This window comes from Octopus sinensis, linkage group LG13 (genome assembly GCF_006345805.1).
Source record: "Octopus sinensis linkage group LG13, ASM634580v1, whole genome shotgun sequence".
In the NCBI taxonomy this organism is placed as follows: Eukaryota; Metazoa; Mollusca; class Cephalopoda; order Octopoda; family Octopodidae; genus Octopus; species Octopus sinensis.
The window spans coordinates 72094326-72121030 of NC_043009.1; the positions used below are offsets into that span (position 1 = coordinate 72094326).

Below are 26705 nucleotides of genomic sequence, written 5' to 3' on the forward strand. Positions count from 1 at the left end.
GTGCACTCGGTGAAAAACATTCAACTTAAGTTTCCAATCTGACGGCCAAACTTGGAATATATTTAACTGAAATAATGCATAATTAATTCTCTAAACACATTGACAGATTACACATTAATGTAGACGTAGGCACATTCTTGAAATATAGCAAAGCTGTGGATATTGTTGGGGAAATTGTGACATAGTAGCCGTTAGCTTTGAATAATTTCCAAGATGTATATAAGAAAGAAAACCATTAGGTACCTCTCAAACCAGGATTAATATTAATAATAATAATAATAATAATAATAATAATAATAAAATTAATAATAATGAGGAGGAGGGGGATGGGGAGGAGGAGGGGGAGAAGAAGAAGAAGAAGAAGAAGAAGAAGGCAACAACGATGATGACCATCCTGTATCAGACCCTAACCAATATTTTTGTAAGGCTTGATGGAGAGCAAGTAAACCAGTGTGAAAGTCAACAATGGCTGAAAAGTTCTCCATTGGAACAGAAACAGGTGTGATTCTAGCTGCAAAGAGCAATGTCTATCCAGAAAAAGGCTAAAAACCCGTGAAAGAAGATGCAATGAGTAGAAAGAGAGTGTGAGAGAGAGAGAGAGAGAGAGAGAGAGAGAGAGAGAGAGAGAGAGAGAGTCGACCAAATCGTATCTGACTGCTTAGTTGTTGCCAAGTGTGAGTAGATACAAAAAGTACAATAAAGTTGGCAGCCATGTCCAGTGGGTAAATATATTAATATTGCAATGCGGAAATGGACAAGAGATGGATTAAACAAAGGACATGACAAATCAGCCACAAAGGGATCAAAGTAAACTGTTTTATCATTAGCATATCATCATTTGACGTCTGTTTTTCATGCTGGTGTGAGTTGGACGGTTTGACAAGAGCTGGCAAGGCCAGCAACCGCAACAGGCTCCACTGTCAGTTTTGGCATGGTTTCTACAGTTATATGACCCTTCTAATGCCAACCACTTTACAGAAATGTACTCAATGTTTTTTATGTGGCAACAGCACCAAATTTTCGATATAATAATCAAGGACAACATTCAAGTGTGGTCACTGCTAGTGCCACCGGACTGGCGCCCATGCAGGTAGCATGTAAAAAACACCTGAGCGTGGTCTTTGCCAGTACTGCCTGACTGGCCCTCGTGCCGGTGGCACATAAAAAGCACTCACTACACACTCAGAGTGGTTGGTGTTAGGAAAAGTATGCAGCTGAAGAAATTTTGCCAGATCAGATTGAGGTTGGTGCAGTTTTCTGGCTCGCCAGTCCTCAGTCAAACCGTCCAACCCATGCCAGCATGGAAAGCGGACATTAAACAACGATGATGATGATGATGATGGACTGGAATGAAGATACTTGCATTCAGGAGATGGACATAATGATAATTTCTGGCCAAAACATTGACCAAAAAGAAGTGGAGAAACATTAAAAATATAAATATAAAAATAAAACAAGTTCTAATAATTTCATGATGGAAAAGGAAAACCTGAACAACAATAAACACACCATACCAGGGATCAAAACATTGTATGCAATCAAATATGGTAAAAGCCGAACAAAAGAAGAAACAAAAACAGAAACTTGCTTAGATTCAATCTACATCAACCACAAGGCACTCAGTGCAACAACACAATTCAAAGGGTGCAGTTACTGCACTCAGCACAAACCCTACACAATAACCAGCCAATCAAATAACAACTCACACAACACAAACTTTCCATGACCAACACCCAATAAAATAACACAATACACAGTCCTCTACAACACCAGTAACCCAAATAATTCATGTTTTATCCACAGCCGCAACCCATTAATGCAACACAAACCATTCACTGTACACACTTAGTGTCTGACATGAAAAGCCACGACACCAGTCACACAGCACACACGAAACATACCAGCCACCCATCAAAATAATGTGACTCACATTGTACATACTCTACACTTACATACTCTATGTTTGTGTTGTATATATTCTACGCTTACCGAAGAAACTCTAAAACACCATCAGGAACAAGCTAAATACCCTAACCAAACAAACCTTTCAGGAAATACAGATCTACATTCCAAAACTATAAAGATGCAAAAAGCAGAGGACTACAGAGTCAGACTTGATGGAGTCACAGAGATTCCATAAAGATTCCACTGGGACTCATATAATTCCTAATATATGCAGAAAGCCATATATTTTGGCAAGATGACTACAAGTGATTAATATTTGAAATGGATATTTATTCTAATGATCCTGAAAGAATGAAAATTAAAGTCAATCTTGGTAAGATTCAAATTCTGTACATGAAGGAGTGTAGCAAAATGCCACATGGTGTCTTGTCAGACATTCTATCAATTATACCATCCCACAATACTATGAAAGATTTTGTCTTTCACTTTACCAATTATAACTTCCAACACTAGCAGAAGACAATGCTTTACGGATTCTACAACCCACTGCTTCCACAAGACATTCTGTCTCTCAATTTATTGAATCTTACAACCTACCTTGCTTAATAATAATAATAATAATAATAATAATAATAATAATAAGAATAATAATAATAATAATAATAATAATAATAATAATAATAATAATAATAATAATAATAATAATAATAATAATAATAATAATAATAATAATAATATAATAATAATAATAAATAATAATAATAATAATAATAATAATAATAATAATAATAATAATAATATAATAATAATAATAATAATAATAATAATAATAATAATAATAATAATAATAATAATAATAATAATATAATAATAATAATAATAATAATAATAATAATAATAATAATAATAATAATAATAATAATAATAATAATAATATAATAATAATAATAATAATAATAATAATAATAATAATAATAATAATAAATAATAATAATAATAATAATAATAATAATAATAATAATAATAATAATAATAATAATAATAATAATAATATAATAATAATAATAATAATAATAATAATAATAATAATAATAATAATAATAATAATAATATAATAATAATAATAATAATAATAATATAATAATAATAATAATAATAATAATAATATAATAATAATATAATAATAATAATAATAATAATAATAATAATAATAATAATAATAATAATATAAAATATAATAATAATAATAATAATAATAATAATAATAATAATAATAATAATAAATAATAATAATAATAATAATAATAATAATAATAATAATAATAATAATAATAATAATAATAATAATAATAATAATAATAATAATAATATAATAATAATAATAATAAAATAAGAATAATAATAATAATAATATAATAATAATAATAATAATAATAATAATAATAATAATAATAATAATAATAATAATAATAATAATAATAATAATAATAATAATAATATAATAATAATAATAATAATAATAAAATAATAATAATAATAATAATAATAATAGAAGAAGAAGAAGAAGAAGAATAATAAGAAGAAGAAGAAGAAGAAGAAGAAGAAGAAGAAGAAGAAGAAGAAGAAGAAGAAGAAGAAGAAGAAGAAGAAGAAGAAGAAGAAGAAGAAGAAGAAGAAGAAGAAGAAGAAGAAGAAGAAAACACAACAAAAGCTATAAAGCAAATGAAATCAAAACTAAAACTAGAACAGCAACGGACCATGATAAAACGATGGCAAGAAAAGCCCCTTCATGGTAAATACTGGACTAAACTAAATGCAAAAGAAATAGACAAAGAAAAATCCCAGCAATGGTTGAGAAGCTCAGGACTCAAAGCAGAGACAGAGGGATTTTTAATTGCAGCACAAGTCCAAAGCCTCCCCCATCAGAAATTACCAAAAACATGTAATGAAAAGAAATATTACAAGTAACTGCAGAATATGTGGAGATGGACAAGAAACAATAAATCATATTATCTCTGGCTGCCCAGTCCTGGCTAAGAATGAATATATTCACAGACACGACAGAGTTGGAACCTACATACACTGGAAGCTATGGCAACATTATGGAATAACAACAGAAAAAAGATGGTATAGGCACACACCTGAAAAGGTCACAGAAAACAAGAAAGCAACCATACTCTGGGATATGCCGATACACACAGATAGAGAAATTAAGGCTAACAGACCAGATATAGTTGTCAGAGATCATGAAGAAAAAAAATGCTTTCTAATTGATGTATCAATACCAGCAGATGACAACGTGTCTCTAAAAGAAATGGAGAAACTTTCAAAATACAAAGACCTGGAAATAGAGGTAACTAGAATGTGGAATCGAAAAACAGAAACAATTCCTATCATAGTAGGTGCATTAGGCATGATAAAAAATATTCAGACAAATACATAACAAAAACACCAGGACTTACAAACACATATAACATAGAGAAAATTGCACTACTAGGCACTGCACACATCCTACGCACAACACTTTCAATACAGTAACCATCAGAGCATCACAACAACTCACAGCACATACCCAAGGCACACAGAGCTGCACTCGGTAGTGAAGTGAAAGCACGCTATAAAAATAAAACTACTGAATAATAATAATAATAATAATAATAATAATAATGGGTAGGGAGCATCATAGCCATGTGTTGAGAGGAATTCTCTGAGATTTGAATAATTTACCTCTGGAAACATGAGTGTTTCATTCAACATCCTTAAACAACCCTGGGCCACTTGACCTGAAGAAAATTCTAACTGGACCCCACCTGCAAGGTCATACACTGTTAATCTTATTATGAGATCACCATGTCACGCACATGTGGTTATGATGCATGTGCCTGGTGCACCCTTATCAGACGGGTAGTCATGATGAGTATGCTGGGATTAGTAGATTTTACCCCAGTATCACTCTGATGGCATGCACTGCTCGCTCACTCAATAATAATAAGAAGAATAACAATAATAATCCTTTCTACTAAAGGCACAAGGCCTGAAATTTTGAGGGGAGGGATAAGTCGATTATGTCAACCCTAGTGCTTAACTGGTACCTATTTTATTGACCCTGAAAGGATGAAAGGCAAAGTCAACATCAGTAGAATTTGAACTCAAAACATAAAGATGAACAAAATGTTACTAAGAATTTTGCTTGGTGTACTAATGATTCTGCCAGCTTGCTTACTTAATAATAATAATAATAATAATAATAACAATAACAATAATAATAATAATAATAATAATAATAATAATAATGGTTTTGAATTTTGCCATGAGGGTAGCAATTGTTGGGGGGAGAGGATGAATCAATTACATCAATCCCCAGGGTTCAAATGGTATTTATTTTATTGACCCCAAAAAGGATGAAAGATAAAGCTGACCTCAGTAGAATTTGAACTCAGAATGTAGCAACAGGCAAAATACTGCTAAGCATTTCATCTGGCACGTTAACCATTTTGCCAGCTTTCCGCCTTAATAATAATAATAATAATAATGATGATGATGATGATGATGATGATGATGACGCCGACGCTGACGATGATAATCCTTTCTTCTATAGATACAAGGCCTGAACATTTTGATGGGACAGGACTAGTTTTTTACATTTCAAGCATATGCTCTTTAACAGAGAGAATAGATGAGGAAGAGGAAAGAAATGGAGAGAGAAAAGTACAAATGTACCTCAATCAGACAGTCAGCACATACTGAAATGCCCAGTTGAGGAAGGGGTCTCTAGAGGTGTGAGTGGCAAGGGGGATAACTGTGATCCCGATGTATACGTGTGAGCATGCATGTGCTCGTGTGTATGTGTGTCCATGTTTTGTGTTTTTGTATGTGTATGGTGCTATCAGACATCTGCATATGAGTGTGTATGAAGTTATAGTGTGCATGTGTACTGTTTGTGTTTATGCCAGTCTAAATGTATGTACATGTGTGATGAGGATGTTATGTGTGACAGAAGTGGTAAGGGTTCAGAAGTGTAGATGGGTTATTATATCCCTGCTGCTATAAGTGTAAAGATGGACAGTGCAGAGACTGTAATGGAAATGTCCATTCTAGTGTGAATGAACAAGAAGGAGGGAATGTGAAGGTGTATGTATATGCTGTTTGATTCAGTTGTTGTGTGTGGGGTTGGGTAATGAGTTCAACAGAGTATTACAGGTACGTGTAGAGTAGAAGATGAGGGGACAGTAGGAATTTAAAAGGTGGATGGTGTGTGTGAAAGAGGAGTTTAAATGAAAAGCAAAAGAGAATTTAGGCCATAAGGGACTCAAGTACGGAGGAAGAAAATTAATTCCTACTCCAGATGGAGACAGGAGTCTGAGTAGCCTCTGTGCAAGGCCAGTCTGAACACAGATAGATGTTGCTGAGAATAACCAGTTGAGTGTGATACAAGACTGGGATGTCATTACCAAGTCTGATGTCCCAAAGATGTTCAGCAAAATGATCGACCAAATATTGACCAGTTTGTCCAATGTATGGGGAGTGGCAAAGCAAACAGAAGATGCAATAAATCAGATTACTGGAGGTGCAAGAGGAGTCATTGGACTGCAGCCATGTTGAGGCAAGACCATGAAGGGTTTAGTAAACAAAGAAAGAATAAGTACCAGTAAGCTTAGTCCTTGATCATTGATCTCTTGTGCCAACCTGCTAAGTTGCAGGACATAAACAAACCAATACTGGTGTCAAGTAGTGATGAGGACAAACAGAAAAATACACACACATATGCATAAATATATACATAACGGGATTCTTTCAGTTTCCGTCTTCCAGATCAATTCACAAGGCTTTGATCAGCCTGGGGTTATAGTAGAAAACACTTGCCCAAAGTGACATGCAGTGGGAGTGAACCTGGGACGACATAGTTGGGAAGCAAACTTCTTACCACACAGCCACTCACACACACATAAGCAGAGTATATGATGTGCGGGTTTGGTTAAACGACGATGGGGATGGAAGATATAAAAAATAGCATTTTAGAAAAGACGACGAACAACAAAGGACTTTTAGATTAAAAGATAGAGTGAGAAGGGAAACATAAAATGTTTATGGGAGACAAAAATTTCAGTAAACAAACAGTATATTCCTATAAAGCTTTTAATGAGCGAGAAAAATTGGTTGAGAGAGCGAGAGAGAGAACGGATAAGATGAAACCGCGTAGAAAAGAGTTATCTCCCCTGCACTTGGCACTTTAAAAGACTTGGTTTTGTAAGAGTGTGTGTGTGTGTGTGTTTGTAAAAAGACATGATGCGCGCTTACGTAAAAATAGCTTTACTCGCCACTAACTCTGCAATGTTCAACGTGTAGTAAGCCCTGCTGTAGTAGAAATATTGAAAAAGGCTTCACAATCACGGCTTTTCTTTTTGAGACATAGTGTATCTAGGACTGCACAATGTAATGTATCATTCTTTCGGTTTTTTTTTCATTTTACTTGCTTGTTTGCTTGTTTTTAAGACAGTAGAGTCGAGTGTCTTCTCAGATTAATTACTTATAACAATTAAAAGTAACTCAATAACCGAGAAGTGACTAAACTATTTCTCTGGTTTAGTAAGAGATTGAGCTAAAATGGTCCAAACACACTCATAATTCCCTACGGTTTCCACTAATACTTCCACACCTCTATTCCTTCACGACCTTCAACATCACTAAAGCCACCACCATCACTTTGTCGAGAGCCACTGGAAGGATGCTTGAGAGCCGCCTGCTGCGCTGTGTGCCATGGTTTGCAACTATTGTTTGTAGACTAAACACCACAACCAATATATCATCACTGAAACAACTATGAACCAAAGGAGAAGATGATAGATATGCTAGAAATAATAGTCAAATCTCCACATTATCTACCAGCTATGTTATAAAGAAAAAGGAAGGACTCAGCCTGAAATCTGTAAAAGAAAAGACAATCACAACAGTGCCTCTTTGATGATAGGTTTGTTTACTAAGATGAGACTAACAACAATAACATCACAACCATTCCACTACAGTTGCACACTTTTACCATGTCGGTGGGAGAGGTGACACAGCCAGTGCTTATTCTAGCACACTGGTCAAGCCATTACCGTAGCCTCAGAGTTCCAGGTCACATTCTTCCCCATTTGATGTCAGTTACCCCCAACCCTACTCTTTTTCCTCCCCACTCCAGCTTCTTTTCATTTGTGTTTTAGAAAATTTTTCCATCATTATTCTTTTACAGAGGCAATTATTGAAACAATTCATGAAACCAGATTAGTTTATTAATTACAATTAAATGAAAAAAAGAAATCTTATTTCATTAGATTTAATTTAAAAGCAAATAAATATACTTTTGGGAAGGCTAAATGCTCTTAATTGTCATGAAAACGAAAAACACAGAAGAAGACATTAGCAAAATGTTTGCAAACCAAAACCTCCACTTGGTTTAATGTCCAGAGTGGCCTGCATGCAAAGAAACTAAACTAAGGAATAAATCCAAATCAGTTTTGCTTCAAGGTTACCATGCTCGTGTTTAACCCTTTCGTTACTGAATTCATTTTGAGAATCCCTGTGTTTCTCTCAATTATTTTAGATATCGCAAAGAATTTAGTAAAATAACTTAGTCATCATTAAGTAAGTGTTAGGAACATTAATTGTGGTAAATGTTTGGTGGAAGATTTTAATTCAAACCTTATGAAAACAAGACATTTGTACTACAGAGCCAGGACCGGGTTCAGCCAGGGTGGTAACGAAAGGGCTAAGAGACATCCTCATGTTTAAGTCAATTTCTCCACAACACAACTAAAGACACTTTGAACCAAACATGTTGTTAGAGAAGACAAAATCACTTGCTGGGACTACATATCATAATACTAGATTATTTCTAAAAGCCCAATAATTGAGCCAAATGGGATTAGGTCTGAAGCAGAACTGAATTAAGTGTTAATTCATGACCCCCTCTATACAGTTGTGTATAAATGGTAATTCATTTGATATGTATGTCTCCAACCCGTGCTAGCGCGGAAAACGGACGTTAAACGATGATGATGATGATGTGTGTGTGATGTGGTCACATGATCAACCAATGTATTGGATGTTATACATCCCTGGTCACAATGCACTTTACATTGTTTTTAGCTTCTGAACAATGCCACCCCACTGTCAAGGCAAGTAGACCAGCATTCCCCCTTGTGGCAGTGTTACCCATTTACAGCTGACTAGACTGGGGCAATGTGAAATGAAGTGTTTTGCTCAAGAACACAACACACATCCCAGTCGGGGAATCGAAACCAGGATCACATGACCATTCATACAGTAGACCTGACCACTATGCCTCGTACCTTTGCATACATACATCATCATCAACATCATCATCGTTTAACCTCCATCACTACTAACTTGGTCTCCTTGGTAACAGAAGCTGTCTACTGCTTCTCAGGATCTCCTGAGCATTTGCGGGAGAGCCTGCATGTGAAGATTTGTCTTTCACTGAAATTCTTCCCTAATCACACTGACATGGAGTTAGATAACAAAAACAGAAGCCAGTCAGTGACAAACTATAGACAGAACCATTTAATTGATAGCCAAACCAATCTCTTTAACACTAAACCAACATTGTCCTACCTTCCTTGAGACCTTAACTGCTGCGAAAGCATTGAGCTTCTGTCATGACACAGTTGTCCAGGTCATTTAAATCTAGTGGAGCCAACCATGACCGTCCTGCCTGTTTCCAGGCTTAGAGTACCCCGACCCCCACTTTGGACCGCATTAATCAGTCTCCTTCTATTTAAGACAGTAGAGTATGATTAAAAGTGATCTGACAGCTATTTCTAGCAGGCTGAGCAACCTTGTAGTGGCCCTAAGTGGGGGAGTGTCAAGAATAAATAAATAAAAAACCACCAAAGGTGACAATAGAACATTTTGCCAATTCGGTGGAGATTTCCAGCTCTTAGCCTCCACTTCTCCTTCCACCCTCCCATTCCTCCTCTCTTGAAAGATAGCAGGAATTGTGATGGGAAGGGAGAGAGTGGACAGCAACAAGGAATTGTTCTGGAAATATTCCAAGAGATATTAACAGCACTCAGGCGTAATACAGTGATTGATGTAGAAAGTAAGTGGGGAGGGAGGGAGAGAGAGAGAGAGAGAGAGAGAGAGAGAGAGAGAGAGAAGGGGCAGTGAGTGTGAGAGTGTGTGTGTCAAAGGGAGCGAGCATGATATGGAATGAAGGAGATAAATGATCAAAGTATGGAGATAATTCTAAAGCAAATTGCAACCAAGTTTTAGAGAGAAAAAGTAATAAATAAATAATATCTTAGGAGAGAGGCTGAGAGATATAGAGTGAGAGAGAGAGAGAGAGAGAAATAGCAAGAGATGGGTGATGTATAATAATGTGTATATGTAAGTGAAAATGTTGTAGTATTGAAAACTGTGATTATAACAAAATAAAAGGTTAATGTGATATCATCATCATCATCATCACCATTGTTTAACATCCATTTTTCCATGCTTGCATGGGTCAGATGGAACCTGTTAATATAGCGTTTTTTTCTTTAACAACCGGATGCTCTTCCTGTCACCAACCCATACCTGTTTTCAAACAAGTTAATATCCACCCCACCCCTTGACTAGACTTGTTCTTATAAAAAGACAGAAAGTAAATCAGAATCAATTGTATGACAATGATGCCAAGACAAAGGTATGCACAACAATGCAATCACACACACAAACATACAAACATATATAACACACCAGTAATTTTATGTTTGAAACAGCTGTCAAGAAAGTGTTGAATATGCAAACTGGTCTCCCAAGTTCACTTAAACCCATTAACATTAGCAGTTTGAGGGTGGTTAAGGAGGGAGTATTGCAGGTGAGGAACTTCTTAACTTGTATTGGAAAGTGTGGTAGATTCATCATAACATACAATGTCAGTTATTAAATCTATGAATTTGGTCTATAATATGTTATAGCAATGAAAGAAAAACATTGTTAACACACCAGTAATTTAATGTTCGAAACAGCTGCCAGGAAAGAGTTAAATTTTATTCTCACAATTAGACTTGAAAAGAAAATATTTACAATATCCAAATGAAAATTCTTTATTTTTTATGGAATCTTAAAGATGCAGGAAAATTTAAAAAAGAAAAGGTTTCCTGTCTTAAAATATTTCCGTTTCATTTGTAATAATTTTTAGTAACTTCTTTTTTTTTCTATTTTCACCTCTCCATCATTTACTCTTCTTTTATTCTCATTATCCTCCTTCACCTACCTTTCACTCTTTCATTCATTCATTTACTCTTCCACTCACTTTCTCTTTCCCACCTCATTTGTCTCTTTCATTTACTTGCTCCCTTCTCCTTGCCCCCACCCCCGATTCACTTTCTCTTTCACTCACTCTCCCTCCACACATTTTTATCTTACATGTCATACCCCAAACACTGTTTCGTTGTCTCTCCTGGAAATACCTCCATATATGTCTGCCTATTTACATAATAAACAAGAACAAAAGGAATGGATGCTTCAGGGTGTCACTACCCGTGCCTCCACAGCATGTTCGTTCAAAATACAAGTTCAACTGTGTAACTTAACAAATAGCATTATGTAGGTCCATAATTTCACAAACTGTCATTTCTTCAAGCAATACTCTGCCAAATATTTCTCAGGTGATACAGCACCAAATATTTTGGTGACATATAACAATTCCATGAGGGAAGCAAAAGTTTTGTAGTAAAACACAACAAACAAGAAGAATTTACAGTTTGAAGATTTTATGTTCAAAATCAAACTTCTTGATTTCATGGTCAGCCAAATTTATACATGCCTTAAAAGGAGATCAGTTAGATATTCTCTCTCTCTCTCTCTCTCCATATATATATATATATATATATATATATATATAAACAACTTCCACGGGCACACAACATAGCAGATAAAGACATTGGTTAATACAGTACAATCACCTAGAGTTTCTGAGTTCAATCCCAGGCAAGGCACTGAAGAAATTCACATTATTCAAAAGTGTCATGAAGTGCAGAGAATGGAATGAGAAAAGTGTACCCTGTGGATCAAATAAAGGGTTAGGTTTGAAATTCTGGTACAACAGCCGATTTCAGCACAGGAGCCTTACAGCAGCCGAAACATAGAAAAAAACCCAGTCAAGATGGGGACACCAGTCCAAGTAATGTAAATTCTTCATCACAGAAATATAGAATTATGAATTGCAATAAAAGTGTTGGAAGATTGAGGACTGCCTTTTTGGGTCTCTTTTTATCAATGTGAGCCTGAAACTGAATGGTCACTATAAATTGGAAACTGTCTTTGGACAGAAATCATTTTTGATGCCATAACATCTTTGATACCTGGACAAAACCAGACAGATGATTCTTGCTTTGGGGATATCATCCTACACTTGCTTGATAATCCGATGAAATTGCACAACTGTGGTTGGTTGGGGGCTGATGGTGATTCAACCATCTTCCTAGTTTATCCCCGAAATATTCCCTAGGGTTTAGATATGGATGGAGGAGTGGTAAGAGCATCACATCCACATTTTATTGCTATGGAAAATGTTGGGTGATCCTGGTAACGTGCAGCCTTGGGTTACCCTGAGCTGAGAAATGGAATCTGGCAAACAAGCTAAAAGAAAAACGTGGGTGGGGAGAGAGTGCGGTCTCCAAACTTGGTCAATGTAATCTTCTTGAAGAAGACTGACCTGCAAATTTAGACCAATCCCAACCCAAGTCATTATATTGGCACCTCTCCATTAGCCTCTCTATATCACACAGGTATCATTCAACTGCTTTCCAAGTCAATGTCATATTATAACCCAATTATCAGTTCTGCTGACATTAGTGGCTCTCATCCAAGAGCAGTACACATCCTTGCTGCCACCTATTCTGGTTTATTCTCAATGTCATTTAGTCTGCTGATGTCTTCCAATGAGAATTGCAGATGACCAACAGTTCCATGACATTCTGCTGAACTTACTCTTGGCATTGTTGTTTCCTAAAACCAGCAAGAATATGAAATACTATCAGAGTGCCTATTTATTCATGGTTACCTGTGGAGGTGGGGGTGCTGGTATTAAATTGGGCTATAGATTAAGTCGACAATTCAAGAATAGGAATGGTCCAGCATACAGCTTCCTCACAGTTTCTGCCACATAAATTTTACTGGTGTGGCATTGATTGTCCCAATACAGGATTAAAAAAAAAAACGTTTACCTTAAGTGTTGCACAGTGGAATGAAATCCCAAATTCCCAAAGTTGTAAAGCATTCTTCCTAATGCCACAGTTATGTCTGCAGACATTGTTATAATTAGTAGAAGGGCCCCAGAGTCAATCAGCACAGAACTGTGTAGAAGTTAGCACCTCAAATGCAAAAGGAACCTGAGATAAGGAATAAAAAAAACCTCCAAGTGGTCAACTGTCCAGTTAGCATTAGTAATGAAATCTCTCTCTGAAATCACACCCTGCCATCTTAAAAGTAAGGAAAGGACACCTGAAACAGCATAGTTCTACATATCTTTAGAAAGAAAGGATGATTCAGGCAGGAATACCTTTCATCAAATCAGTCTACTTGATTAGAACAGGTGTGAGACCAAACAACAACAACATTACCGTCATCATCATCATCAGCAGCAGCAGCAACATCAAAAGACAGATGGCTTCTTAACAAAAACAATTTTAATATACTTTTCTACTGTAGGCATTTTGGGGGAGGGGGAAGTCAATTAGATCAACCCCAGTATGCAACTGGTACTTAATTTATCCATCCCGAAAGGATGAAAGGCAAAGTCAACCTCGGTGGAATTTGAAATCAGAATGCAATGACAGACGAAATACCGCTAAGCATTTCGCCTGGCATGCTAACATTTCTGCCAAAACAATTTCAGCATAGCAAATAACAAGCGTAACTGGCAGTCAGTAGATATAAACTTGAAAGGGTTAACAGGACCCAGAATAAAAACCCCGAAGAAGTCCTACTTTACTTTATCCCATTCAAGGCAGAATTAGAGGAGGATGCTAAGTAATTTGAGTAACTTGAAGACAATGGTAGTTGTCATAGTGATTGGTAGATATTGACTTGAAAAAGTTAAACAACTGCTGCCATGAGATAACATAAGAATGGTAAAATGTTCCAGTCACAGATGCTGTAGCAACTAGAAATTCCTCAATTCAGTTTTGATGCGGTGTTGGGTCTCAAAATAGAGAGAGAGAGTTGGTTGTGAAATAATAATCACAAGTTGAAAAATCTGTTGGGGCTATTCTTTCTGTTTTTCTCTCCCAAAAAACACCAACACCACTGAGGTCAACTTTGCCTTTCATCAGTTTGGGGTCAACATATGTACCAGTTAGATACTGGGGGTTATGTAATCGACTTATCCCTTCCCTCAAAAATTGCTGGCCCTGTGCCAAAATTTAAAACCATTATTATTGTTGTTGTTATTCACTAGTCTTATTCTTATCACATGCTTTCACTTCACTACCGAACGCACTTCTGTGTGCCTTGGGTATGTGCTGTGGTTTGTTGTGATGCTCATATTTTCACTGTATTGAAAGTGTTTTATACCTAGGATGTATGCGGTGCCAAGTAGTGCTATTTTCTGTATGTTATTATACTTGTTAGTCCTGGTGTTTTTGTTATGTATTTGTTTGAATATTTTTTTATCATGCCTAATGCACCTACTATGATAGGAATTGTTTCTGTTTTTAGATTCCACATTCTAGTTACCTCTATTTCCAGGTCTTTGTATTTTGAAAGTTTCTCCATTTCTTTTAGAGACACGTTGTCATCTGCTGGTATTGATACATCAATTAGAAAGCGTTTTTTCCTGGTGACCTCTGACAACTATATTCGGTCTATCGGCCTTAATTTCTCTATCTGTGTGTATTGGCATATCCCAGAGTATGGTTGCTTTCTCATTTTCTGTGACCTTTTCTGGTGTCTGCCTATACCATCTTTTTTCTGTTGTTATTCCATAATGTTGGCATAGCTTCCAGTGTATATAGGTCCCATTTCTATCGTGACTGTGAATATATTCCTTCTTAGCCAGGACTGGGCAGCCAGCAAAAATATGATTTATTGTTTCTTGTCCACCTCCACATATTCTGCAGTTACTTATATTTCTTTTTATTACATGATTTTGGTGATTTCTGTTGGGAAGGCTTTAGTCTTGTACTGCAATTTAAAACCTTTCACTCTCTGCTTTGAGTCCTGAGCTTCTCAACCATTGCTGGGATTTTGCTTTGTCTATTTCTTTTGTGTTTAGTTTAACCCAGTATTTGCCATGAAGAGGCTTTTCTTGCCATCGTTTTACCATGATCCATTGCTGTTCCAGTTTTAGTTTGGATTTCAGTTGGTTTATAGCTTTTATTATCATTATTATTATTGTTATTATTATTATTATTATTATTATGTAAGTCAAAACCAATACTTTGAAGATACTAAGATGAAACAAAGAATTTAGAAAGCTAAAGTAATCTTGTTAGGGAGAGATTAATTTAGAAAAGAAAATTTATACCTTAAAATATTTACTAATCCAATACTTTGGGGTGAAAATACCTAAAAGAGTGATGAGACCAGGAAAATGTGCTGGGGTTGTCGCAGTTTCAAATCTGGATGCAAACATGAAACTGTAAAGAACTCCAACACATCTCCTGTTCTCATCAGTCTCTCTTCAAACTGAATTAAAGACTAGCTTGCAGTTTTGGCATGATTTCCATGTTCGGATCTCTTGTCATCATCGACCCTTGTATGGTGGGTTTGTTTTATCATGTCATCAATACTAGAGAAGTTGTCTTGTCCCCGAGGACTTAAGTGTCCACTCTTCTCTATGTAGTTTTTATTCATTTGTTGACCAACACCAAAAAGATTGCACTGGCAAGACTAAACAGAGTCTCTCCCTCTTCTCGACACCATCTCCATTCAGACTTTCCACACACACACACACCCAACTCACCCCCACCGCCACTGTCTACTCACAAAATCAATCCAAATGAACAGATTTCTGTAAGAAATGATTTCCATGTCAGCAATGTTTCTGAACTTAAAATCATATTAAGAAAAGTTGGTGCAGGAATAACTCTGCATTTCATAGCACCAAGAAGGAAGGGTCTTTAAGTCCAAACACAGCTGAAGTTGATTCTGGCTTAATAAAATATAAGCCAGAAATAAACTGGAACTGAGGTAATTAGCTACATTCTCACATGGGGGTGGGGTGGGAGGCAGAATGAATAAATAAATAAATGAATGAATGAAGGTCTTTACCTTGAGGGGAGAGCAATATCATTAGTGAGACTATATTTCACTATGAAATGTGCAAAAAAAACCCAAAAAAAAACAGCAATATACAAGTCAAAGAGGATTCTACCATGTTGTCCTGATTTTCTTAACAAGCCACTCTCTATAACAAATTCTCTACCATCTTTGAAATACAGACCATATGTTCCTGGAACCCAAATCTTAAAGTAACATGCCATGCCTCCAGATGCACTAATAAAGATGACCATGGCTAGAATGATGACCAAACAAGTTCTACATGGCTGAACTTGCTAGAAGTAGTAGTTAAAGCATTCCTTAATTACACCCTAATGGTAGCAAGATACATTTACAACAAAACAGAAATGATAAACAGTTATGACTTGACTACAGATTTACTCAATCAGCTGACTTTAGTAGAAATGAGCAGATTTCTTGGCAATTCCCAGAGTGAACTCATCATGTTCTGTTTTTTGTCTGTTGCACAGTGAAAGTACCAAAAACCAAATGAAGAGGAGGGTTCAGTGAGTAAGTGGCCAAAAGGTCAGCAATTACTAAACTGTCACCCTGTCACCATCCTTGGTGCTGCTTCTTTAATCCTCAAATGATGCTGGATCTTATTCTATCAGCTGCTGAGTTAAAATTGGAAGTAAACAAACCAATACTTGTAGGCAAGAAGTAAAGAGGATAGACACAGGACACACAGACACACATAAGATGAACATCGGTTGACCCTGGGCTAGTCATGTGCTCAAGGTGCAGCGCAGTGGGGCTGAACTTGTGACGATGTGATTGCAAGTCAAACTTCTTAACCACACAGCCATTCCTGAGCAAAACAAAAAGAAAAAAGTGAAAACTCTAAAACAGCTCAATTTCTTATTTTTAGTTTTTCTTTAACAGTATAGGATTACTTTAATGGTATCTTCTTAACACCAAAAGGGATGGTGGGTGATGTGTGTGTGTGTGGGGGGGGGTAAATAAATTTCAGCAGGGGACTAACTAAACCCCTTAACACATTTTTAGAAGATGAGTCAACAGAAAGTACAACAAATAGAAGAAAAAACTAAACAGAAACATATACACATGTAGGCACACATACACACAAGTTACCCCACCCCACCCCCGCAAGTACTTTCACCTCAGCAGCAGCAATAAAGAAGGGAGGAGGAAGATATTAGTAAGGAAATGGGCCTTTTTTAGGTCATACACCTCAAGTTTGAAAAACTGTTAAGGAATTGGCAGCAGGAGGAGGGAAGCAGTTCTCTTTCATACCAAACATTTAGGTAACCCTTTTTTTCTTCTTCAGATATCTTTACTAAACTGAAAACATCTTTTTGTCTGTCTACCACATCTCAACTCTACTTTCACTCCTTCTTTCTTTTCTTTTCTTTTTACCTTTCCTTCCTAATGGGGAAGAGAAAAGATGGAGGGATGAGGGCATTCCCACCCACCCCACATACATAGAATCTCCTCCTTTTTCACATTCTTTATAATCTCTTTCATCTTCCAATGGTTCACATCTCTTTCTTCTCCTCCTCCCCCTGCCCCCTCACACCTTTAAAGTCTTTCCTGTCCACCCTCCTCAACTCTCCCCCCCCCACCACCACCAATCATCCTTTAGTATCCACTAATCCCTACACAACTCCCCCCACCCGCTTTCTTTAACTCCCATCACTTGTAATTCTTCTCTTGACTTTCCCCTTCTATCTTTTGCTATTTTCAGATCTATGTTGAAGGAACCACCACCACCACCACCACCACCACCTCGTTCTTCACCCCTGCTGCCCCTACATCTCAAATGATTCACTAACCCATCTGTAACACAAGGCAAAGGGGGAAAACTCCATATAGTTGCTCAACTGCTAGAAATAGTAACCAAACTTCCCTCAAATCATACCCTTCATACAGTCTACAAAAAGATAGGATTTTCATAGGTAGTACACCATGATCAAAGGTTTGTTCAATGAAAGCTGACTTACACGTAAACAACAGCAACACTTACAAACACACGGAATATTAATGACTTATTATTATTAATTAGTCACAAAACTACACTTTCATAGAAGAAGGCAATAAGGTTTGCCAGCATGGAAGGCGGCTGTTAAACAACGATGACGATGATGATATTCATGTTGGTGGAAGGGCTAAAATAAATAGTTTGACTAAAGTGAGTCTGCTTCAACCAGTGTCAATACTTTGTCTCACGACTCACAACAGGAAAGAGCAGCAAGGCTACAAAAACAACAAATTTTGGAGAAAGTGAAGAAGCCATGATATATTTGTCCAGAAGTTATTTTGTTGAACCAGGAGGAATCAGAAGTAAAGTTGATCCAGGTAGGATTTCAACTCAGAACACAAAAGAAATATTTGATAATGTAAAGAAGTCAAAATCTGTTACTATTTTGGAATACTGGCAGAGTTGTTGAAGCATTGGATAGAATGCTTTGGGGCATTCATTATTCTAGCCATCTGTTGGAATTCCGCTGAAGTCGACTGTGCCTTTTATCCTTTCAGAATCACTAAAATAAACAGTATCATTTCTAGCAGTTGATTCTTCCTTTCTCTTTCTAAACAAAGAAACGGGTTATGTTGAGGCCTGGAGAAGGGATGGAATCTACACAGGTTTACAATACACTAGGTACCCCATTTATCTGGATGGGATCTTTATAATTCCATCAAAAGTTCAGGGCCCAAGGAAAGAATTATTTATCCCATGTTTAGACAAGCCATGACCAGATCAGCCCTGACAAAACAGATCAATGATCAAAGACATTCCATCTATGACAATCCAGCTGGATTCCTTGTGCAGAGAGCTGAGGACAACATTATTTAACATGTCCATTTACAAAGTGTTAGTGTGTGACTGGAAGAAGATTTAGTTGCTATTTTTAGCAGATTGAGCAACTGTGTGCAGGTTCTCTCACTCAGCCAAGTGAATGCCAATAGTGACAGAAGGTATTTGAATAAGTTACCAAATATGTTCAATATTATATGCAATACCAGGGATAAAATACAAACCTCCATCCCCGCCATCATGAAACTAGCTTTTGTTACTCATTTGCATGCAGCAACTTGAAGTCTAAATGTTTACAACTATAGATATATTATACAGGGTAACAGTACTCGACTCCATTGGTCATGAATGACCATGGGTGCACCTAAGAGGTTCCCCTCTGGGCTACAAGTCTGGGCAGAAAGTTGCCTCACTGACAAACGCACAACCTAAGGTTGTTTTTATGGAAGACCAACAGTTGCCCCTGCATACCAGTGCTCCCTTTCCACACCACCGATGTCATCCAAGGGAAAGGAAAGGGCCAATACAGCTTGGCACTAGTGACGTTGCAACTCATTTCTACATATGAGTAAACTAGAGCAACGTAAAATAAAGTGTCTTGATGCAGCCCAGTCCGGGAATTGAACTCACTACCTCATGATTGGGAGCCTGACACTCTAGCCACTGAGCCATGTGTCTTCACATGGTAACAGTAACTGCTAAAGATAGCAGTCATTAACTCAAGTGCCAAATGGTAGAGTTAACCCAGGTAATAGAATGCTATGGTTAATTCCAGATTATCTCAGCTGTTTACAATCAGTACCAGATTATCGGTACAAGGCTGCAGATTGGTACAATTGTTAAAAATGAACAAAATGCCTTGTAATATTGGTTCCAGTTCTTTAATATTCTGAATTTGTTTGCAACAGATCTTGTTCTTTCTCTTTGACAATATTAATGTCACGAAGAGAGAAGACTGTTTGGGAAAACTACTGTTTTTATAAAAAATACTTTGGTCTGCACACTGAAGAGGAATTCTCCAGGTGAAAATACACTCGTAACCCTATAGAAAGAGAGAGATTAACAAGCACAGATTAAATTCAAATTAGATATGAATAGAATATGAATGGTGCAGATAAACACAGATAGTGCCACGGCATGGTCTTGGCTGCGATGGCTGAAAAACAAACTAACAAAGATACATGCATGAGAGAGCTTGTTAGGTTCTGTTACCAAAAAGGGATGAAGTACCCAACACTTCTGGCTTTTGTCTTGGTGTTAAGAAGATGGAGAAAACGTCACTCTGACCACAAGGAAGCTTTTTACTTTGTCAACTAAACAAACACACTGATGGACATGAAGGATTAATTATTGGGTATCTGTGATATTGTTCCCTCGGGATATCTTTCAAAGCTAATAATATTTGCAATCACCATTCCTCACAAAAATTCTGTGGCCACCATAATTTATAATTCCATCTACCCTTAGCACAAGCAGCAGCAGCAGCAGCACTAAGAAGGTCCTTTCAAGAATCTCAACATTCTGATTTCTTCAATTACACTGGGAGACATGACTATCAATCAATTAAATTGATCCCAGTGTGTGACCGGTCCTTTGTGGATCCCAGAAGGATGGAAACAAAGTTAACTGAAGTGGGATTTGAAGTTAGAATGTAAAAGACCAGAACTAAATATCACAAGGAATATTCTTGGATGCTCTACCAATTTTTTAAATTCATGTCCAAGATGTCCTCCTTGAATATTCTTATTCCAAAATGAAGATATGTTGTTTAGCCTTAAGTAGCCCCTAACAATGAAAGACATTGCTATCATGACCCTTTCTCTGTATATTTAGTACTACAATGTACAATGTATCCTTTTTTTTTTAAATAATGTGATTTGAGAGATTTTGCTTCTATTTCTAGCAGATTGAGCAACTATGTAGATCCTTCTACAATGGTTCATTACTGAAATATATTCCATGTTAATTTGTTTCATTAGGAACAAATTAATATCAAATATATTTCATTAGAATTACTTTCTTATTTTTTAGGGAAAAAAAGTTCTTCCTTAAAAATGTATAAAGAACATTTAAGCAACTTATTATGATTATGCTTTCCAGCCTTGACCATCCCATCTTATTTAGTTTCCCAAACATTTTGCATTAAAGATGACCTAATCCAATTATTCTTTTTAAAAACAAAAACAGTAGTGTGAATTGCTGGAGATTTGACTGCTATTTCTAGAATGTTGAATGACCATGTTGAGACTCACCTTGGGTTCACATTTTTCCATCTGTTGGGTATGGTAGCAGTAACCCTGTATAATAGGGCACTGAATGAGGGTACCCAAGTATTAGATACATAGAGAGGTATTAATAGCACATAGAGCCCAATCTCAGCTCTGATTCAGCAAAAATCACAAATGGGATCTTTTCCTTTTGAACGGCAGTTTGTAACATAATTTCTAGGTAACTAAAAAGTTTTAAACTTCGTATACTGGTAGAATGTGTTTATAAAACATTGTTTTCTCTTGGTTTTATTGAGAAAATTCTATAGTTTATAAGATATTTCGTCTGAAAATCCGAGCATTTTGGCAATTTTAACCAATCGATTACCTCCATTCAACTAAAATCATTTGCTGCGTCTAAAACTGAGACAACATCCTGTCACTAACCCTAAACCTACCCTAACCCTACATTTTTTTTTTCTTAATTGTTACGCGTGTAAAAAAAATAAAGCGTGTGTATAAAATTATAGAATTATTTTGTTTGTTAATTGTTTAAATTATTTTCCATTGCTTTATTTTTTTTACACGCGTAACAATTAAATTAATTTAACAATTAAGAAAAAAAATGTAGGGTTAGGGTGAGGTTTAGGGTTAGTGACAGGATGTTGTCTCAGTTTTAGACGCAGCAAATGATTTTAGCTCAAAAGAGAGCATAGGATTGGTTAAAATTCGACCAGTATACGAAGTTTTAAAGTGTTTAGTTAACTAGAAATTGTCTGTCGTTCAAAAAGAAAAGAACCCAGAAATGTTCCATCTGACGTGCAAATCGATCGTCGAAACCGGGTGTAGGGGCGAAAAACCAATCGAGCCGTCTTGTAGCTGGTTCCCTCCGAAGTTTCCCTTTTTCTTTTTTTTTTTTTCTTTTTCCATTCAGCTTCAGTTTATCTAAGACTATATTATCCTACATGATTCTCCTTAATTAAGGCAGCAAGACGTAGTTTGAGGAGATTTGACAGCTATTTCTAGCAAGTCGAGTGACCACACTGAGACTCCTTTGACGAGCATTTTTGGGTGCTTGTAGTCATGAATCCAGCTCCTCCCGAGTGAATAATTTACAGAAGGAAGGAGTAGTTCCATGACTTATGAACGATAAATTATGACTAAATTTTAAATAAAACCTTAACTGAATCCAGACACGACGAGCTAGAAATAATAGCCACATAACATCACACCCAACCCTCTATAATATATATATATATAAACCGCTTTTTTTTTTTTTTTTAGAAAAACATAAACCCGGAGAAGAAGCACACTCTAAGAAGTAGAGCAGTCTAAATTAATGGTGAAGGCCGGTTTATAGGGTTACCCTGGGTTTCTCGCCATAAAGTGTGCCTTTGTAGCGTATCTTCAGACCCTAAGACCCATTGGCCTCTTTAAAATATGAATGTATATATATATATATATATATACAAAAGGAACCTTGAGACAATGTTGAACTGGATACACTTGTCTGAGATGTTACGGTCACAGTTGGAATGTCCGAGATTACAAGCATGTTCAATCCCTTTCTCACATCAGTATCCGAGACCCTTGTGGGTAGTAAAGAAATAAGTATCTGAGGCCCAGAAAATGTTCACGAGTCCTACCCTTTCTCCTTTATACCATTAAACAACAATACTCGACGATATAAGAACGAACCAAATACTCTTACGAGGTGAAAAAAAATCACTGATGGAAAGTGAGGAGGCAAATGTTTGCTATTAATCCCATTAAGTGATAATGAAGAATTGGAACATATTCCACAGTCACAGAGTTACTGAGGGAATAATAGAATTGCTTTGGTTTGTATAAACTGTGAAACTACATATTGTGATATACCGCGATTTATTCACGTCTGTGTGTGTGTGTGTGATGGTGAGTTTGTGAAAATCTATTTGTTTGGCCCGTGAGCCAGATGTTTAATCTGTGTTGTTGTTGTCATTAGTTTGTAGGTAATACAATGGAAATCAATAGAAATTATAAATTCACGAAAAAAGAAAAGAAATACAGGAATTCGTTTTAACAACGAAAACTGCTGCTGTAAGAAATAATGAAGAATGGTAAAGAACATAATCGACGAAGAAATGAAAGAAGGAAGACTAATTAAAAAAAAAAACCAGAAAACGAAAGATGAATGAATGAATGAACGAAGAATATAAAAACCAAAGAGGACAGAAGAAAGAAAAGAAAGCATCAAGAGTTGACGATTAAAATGTAAACAAATATTTCGATAATTATCGAAATCTAATGGAGAATTCATGTTTTTGAGGCTGGGAATTAGAATTGAACCCCGGACTCGATCCACCGAAATATCGGATACATACATATGTTGGTATTCAATAGGCATTTGTTATGTTGTTAGTATGTGGTGGGGAAAGGCACAAACGTTCGAAATATATTTTTTCTATCCATAATAAAACAACTCTGATGATTTGTATCGCAGAAGTATTTAAAAATAACAATAAAGAATTACAAGAAGTCGAATTTATTTCGGGAATATTGTTGGTATTGGTATTAACGGATGGGATTTAAGGATGTTATGATGTTTATGCCTTCTCCAAGTACACTTGTAACAATAAGAGAGGAGAAATACTCTGAGAATCGAAGCCAAATCGTCTGCTACCTCAAGTCTGTGACATACCCTGCTTCTTTTATGAAGTGCCATAAAAGAAATGTTGTTTAATCTTAGGCATCTCTGATAGAGAAAACCCTAACCGCAAAGCATTCCACCCATGGCTATACATACAGTCATGTGGGTTACCTAGGACTACATTATGTAATGTGTTCCTTTCTTTTTACATGACAATGGATTTGTGTGTGACGAGAGGGAGATTTGATTAGAAATCCATCAGGCCCAACGGCCAAACAGAAGGATTACATTTTTCAAAACCCTTTCATTTCTCCAAACACAACTACTTCTTCAGTTGTGTTGGTAAAACCATTGGGAAAGGCATGAATATCAAAACATCTAATATTCTGTTTCAATAATTTTTAGGTATCATCGCTATATTGTTAACCACAATTATTAAAGACTTGGACCCGGTCCACTTCGAACACTTTACTTCTCTTCCCTAACACGGAATGAATGTCACAACATCACTATTTTCCACTCCTCCTTCTTCCTCATTATGGGTTTCATGTATTTAAAGAATCAAAACAAAAACTATAATTACATATTTTCTAGCAGAATCGTCAGCGCGTCGAACAAAATGCATAGCGATATATTTGTAATGGCTCTTTGCGTTCTGAGTTGAAATGTCGCCGAGATGAAGTTTACCTTTCGCCCTTTCGGGATCAATAAAATAAGACACCAATCGAATGCTAGGGTCGGTTCAATCGACTAGGACCCCGTTCCTCTTCAAATTGCTGGCCTTGTCCCAAAATTAGAAACAGTTATACAAATGGGAGATTCGTTTCTCAGTTGATATCGATTCATTTCTTTTATGCCGCTAAAACCAGCCAAGAAGAAAGGCATGAACATCACACAGTCTGATCTTTCCCCTTCTTTGCAAATGCCTGTAAATGGCTCCAATAACGACCGCTTCTCCTAACCCCCAATAAGAAAAGTTATTGTTACAACTATTGATGTAATTATATTGATCAAGCAAGATCCAAAGGATGAAGGGGGTGACTGATTTTAAACAATCTGGAAAGTTTTTTTGTTTTCTTAAACAGATTATTAAGCTGTATGGATCTCTTCGGGATTATCTTCAAGAGATAGAAGGATAAACAGACAGAGAAGAAAAAAACAGATAGATAGATAGATAGATAGATAGATAGATAGATAGATAGAGAGAGAGAGAGAGAGAGAGAGAGAGAGAGATAGATAGATAGATAGATAGATAGATAGATAGATAGATAGATAGATAGATAGATAGATAGATAGATAGATAGATAGACATAGATAGATAGATAGATAGACATAGATGGCGAGATAGACAGACAGATAGATAGATAGATAGATAGATAGATAGATAGATAGATAGATAGATATGCTACTCACCAGCCACATTAAGTCGGGAGGTATAATCATGATGAAACAATTATATATATGTGTGTATATATGTATGTATGTGTATATATATATACGCCAAACGTATACAAAGGTTGATCGAAGCTAAAGCAAGTATTCCTCCGTTGTGTCTCGAATTCAAATTGTCATCTGTCAGTTTAATGAGACCGGAAGCTAATCCTTATATTTTTCTGATACAAGCACTTGCTTACATACGGTGAATGCTGCTAGTAGTCCCCTTCTAATAATAACGATTTTTACAGACACATAAACAGGTAAAGCTCCCAGTGTCAAGGCGGCGGTCCGGTTTCGATTCACGGCGTTTCATTTTTTTTTTTTTCGTTGGTTCTGCTTTTGAAAGTATATGAGAAAATGTAAGAATACTGTGCACTTTTATTGTTTCATATTCTTAAAGAATTCGCACGATCGAATAATAAATATAAGCATGGGACGGGCACAGTTTTGGAACTTTACCGTGTTTCATTTTTCCGAATGTTACCCTTAAATTTTTACTCGCATTGATTATTTTCCCAGAGGAAAACGAATTATAGCCACATATTCCCAGTCTTTCTATTATCAATTTGAAATGTGCTTTTTCTAAGAAATCGATTATAACGATATTCGACTTATTAAGCTCTCAGAGCGGGAACGTTAGAAATTGTGTACTGTTAGAAAGACTGTTTTGGATCGTCAAGGACATTATATTACCGAAATTATAGTGTACAGCGATGCTAATGATTCCCTGATGTGTATATTCGTATAAATTCTGTGTATTTTAGTTACTTCCACAATTATAAATGAACAAAAATGTGTGAAAGGGATAAGAAATATCGATTTATAAGGAACAAAGAAATTATATTTTAGGAAAACAGAGAAATGGAAAGTTATGATTTTGATGCCAACCCAGAGGGTCGTTGGTGTTTGTAAAGGTGGAAAGCGGGTGATTGAGACGGCATGTATTTTTGGTTGAGTGCCATCTCTTGAAATTTTGGCTACTTCGGTATTTGGTTCTTCCTTCTGGAAGCTTAATTCATGCAAATTTAGTTTCTTACACACACACAGTCTCACACACACACACACATGTACACATACATACTTATATATACACATATATATATTTATACTAGTATACCCGTGTCGTCAAAAATGCTGGCAGTTTTATTAATGACAGAAAATGGCACATCAAAACAATGGGGTTAAAAACCATTGATAAATGTCAACAATAGATTAAATATATGTACGCATACAGTATTGAAACTTGTAAACAAGGGGATGTGGTTGTAATGTCTCAATTGAAAATATTATTTTCCATATATATACTAATTACACAATAAGGTGTTGTGGATGTTAAACATAGAAGTATAGATCGATGATGAATTTACAATAACATAAGAAACCCCTAATATGAACTTAACAGTTTGACATTAACCAACCAGCTGTGACATGTTCAGTTTATAATTATGGCTTCCTTCTACTCACATTTACCTTAACTTACAAA

At 36.0% G+C, this 26705-nt stretch overlaps 1 long non-coding RNA gene across 1 annotated transcript; it reads left to right on the top strand.

Moving 5' to 3' along the window:
- Window positions 1-7144: 7144 nt before the first annotated feature.
- LOC118765858 lies at window positions 7145-23901 on the top strand. The gene is made up of 3 exons (XR_005001754.1): window positions 7145-7338; window positions 17879-19110; window positions 22441-23901. It is a non-coding gene; the product is annotated as an uncharacterized LOC118765858 (long non-coding RNA).
- The last annotated feature ends 2804 nt before the right edge of the window (window positions 23902-26705 follow it).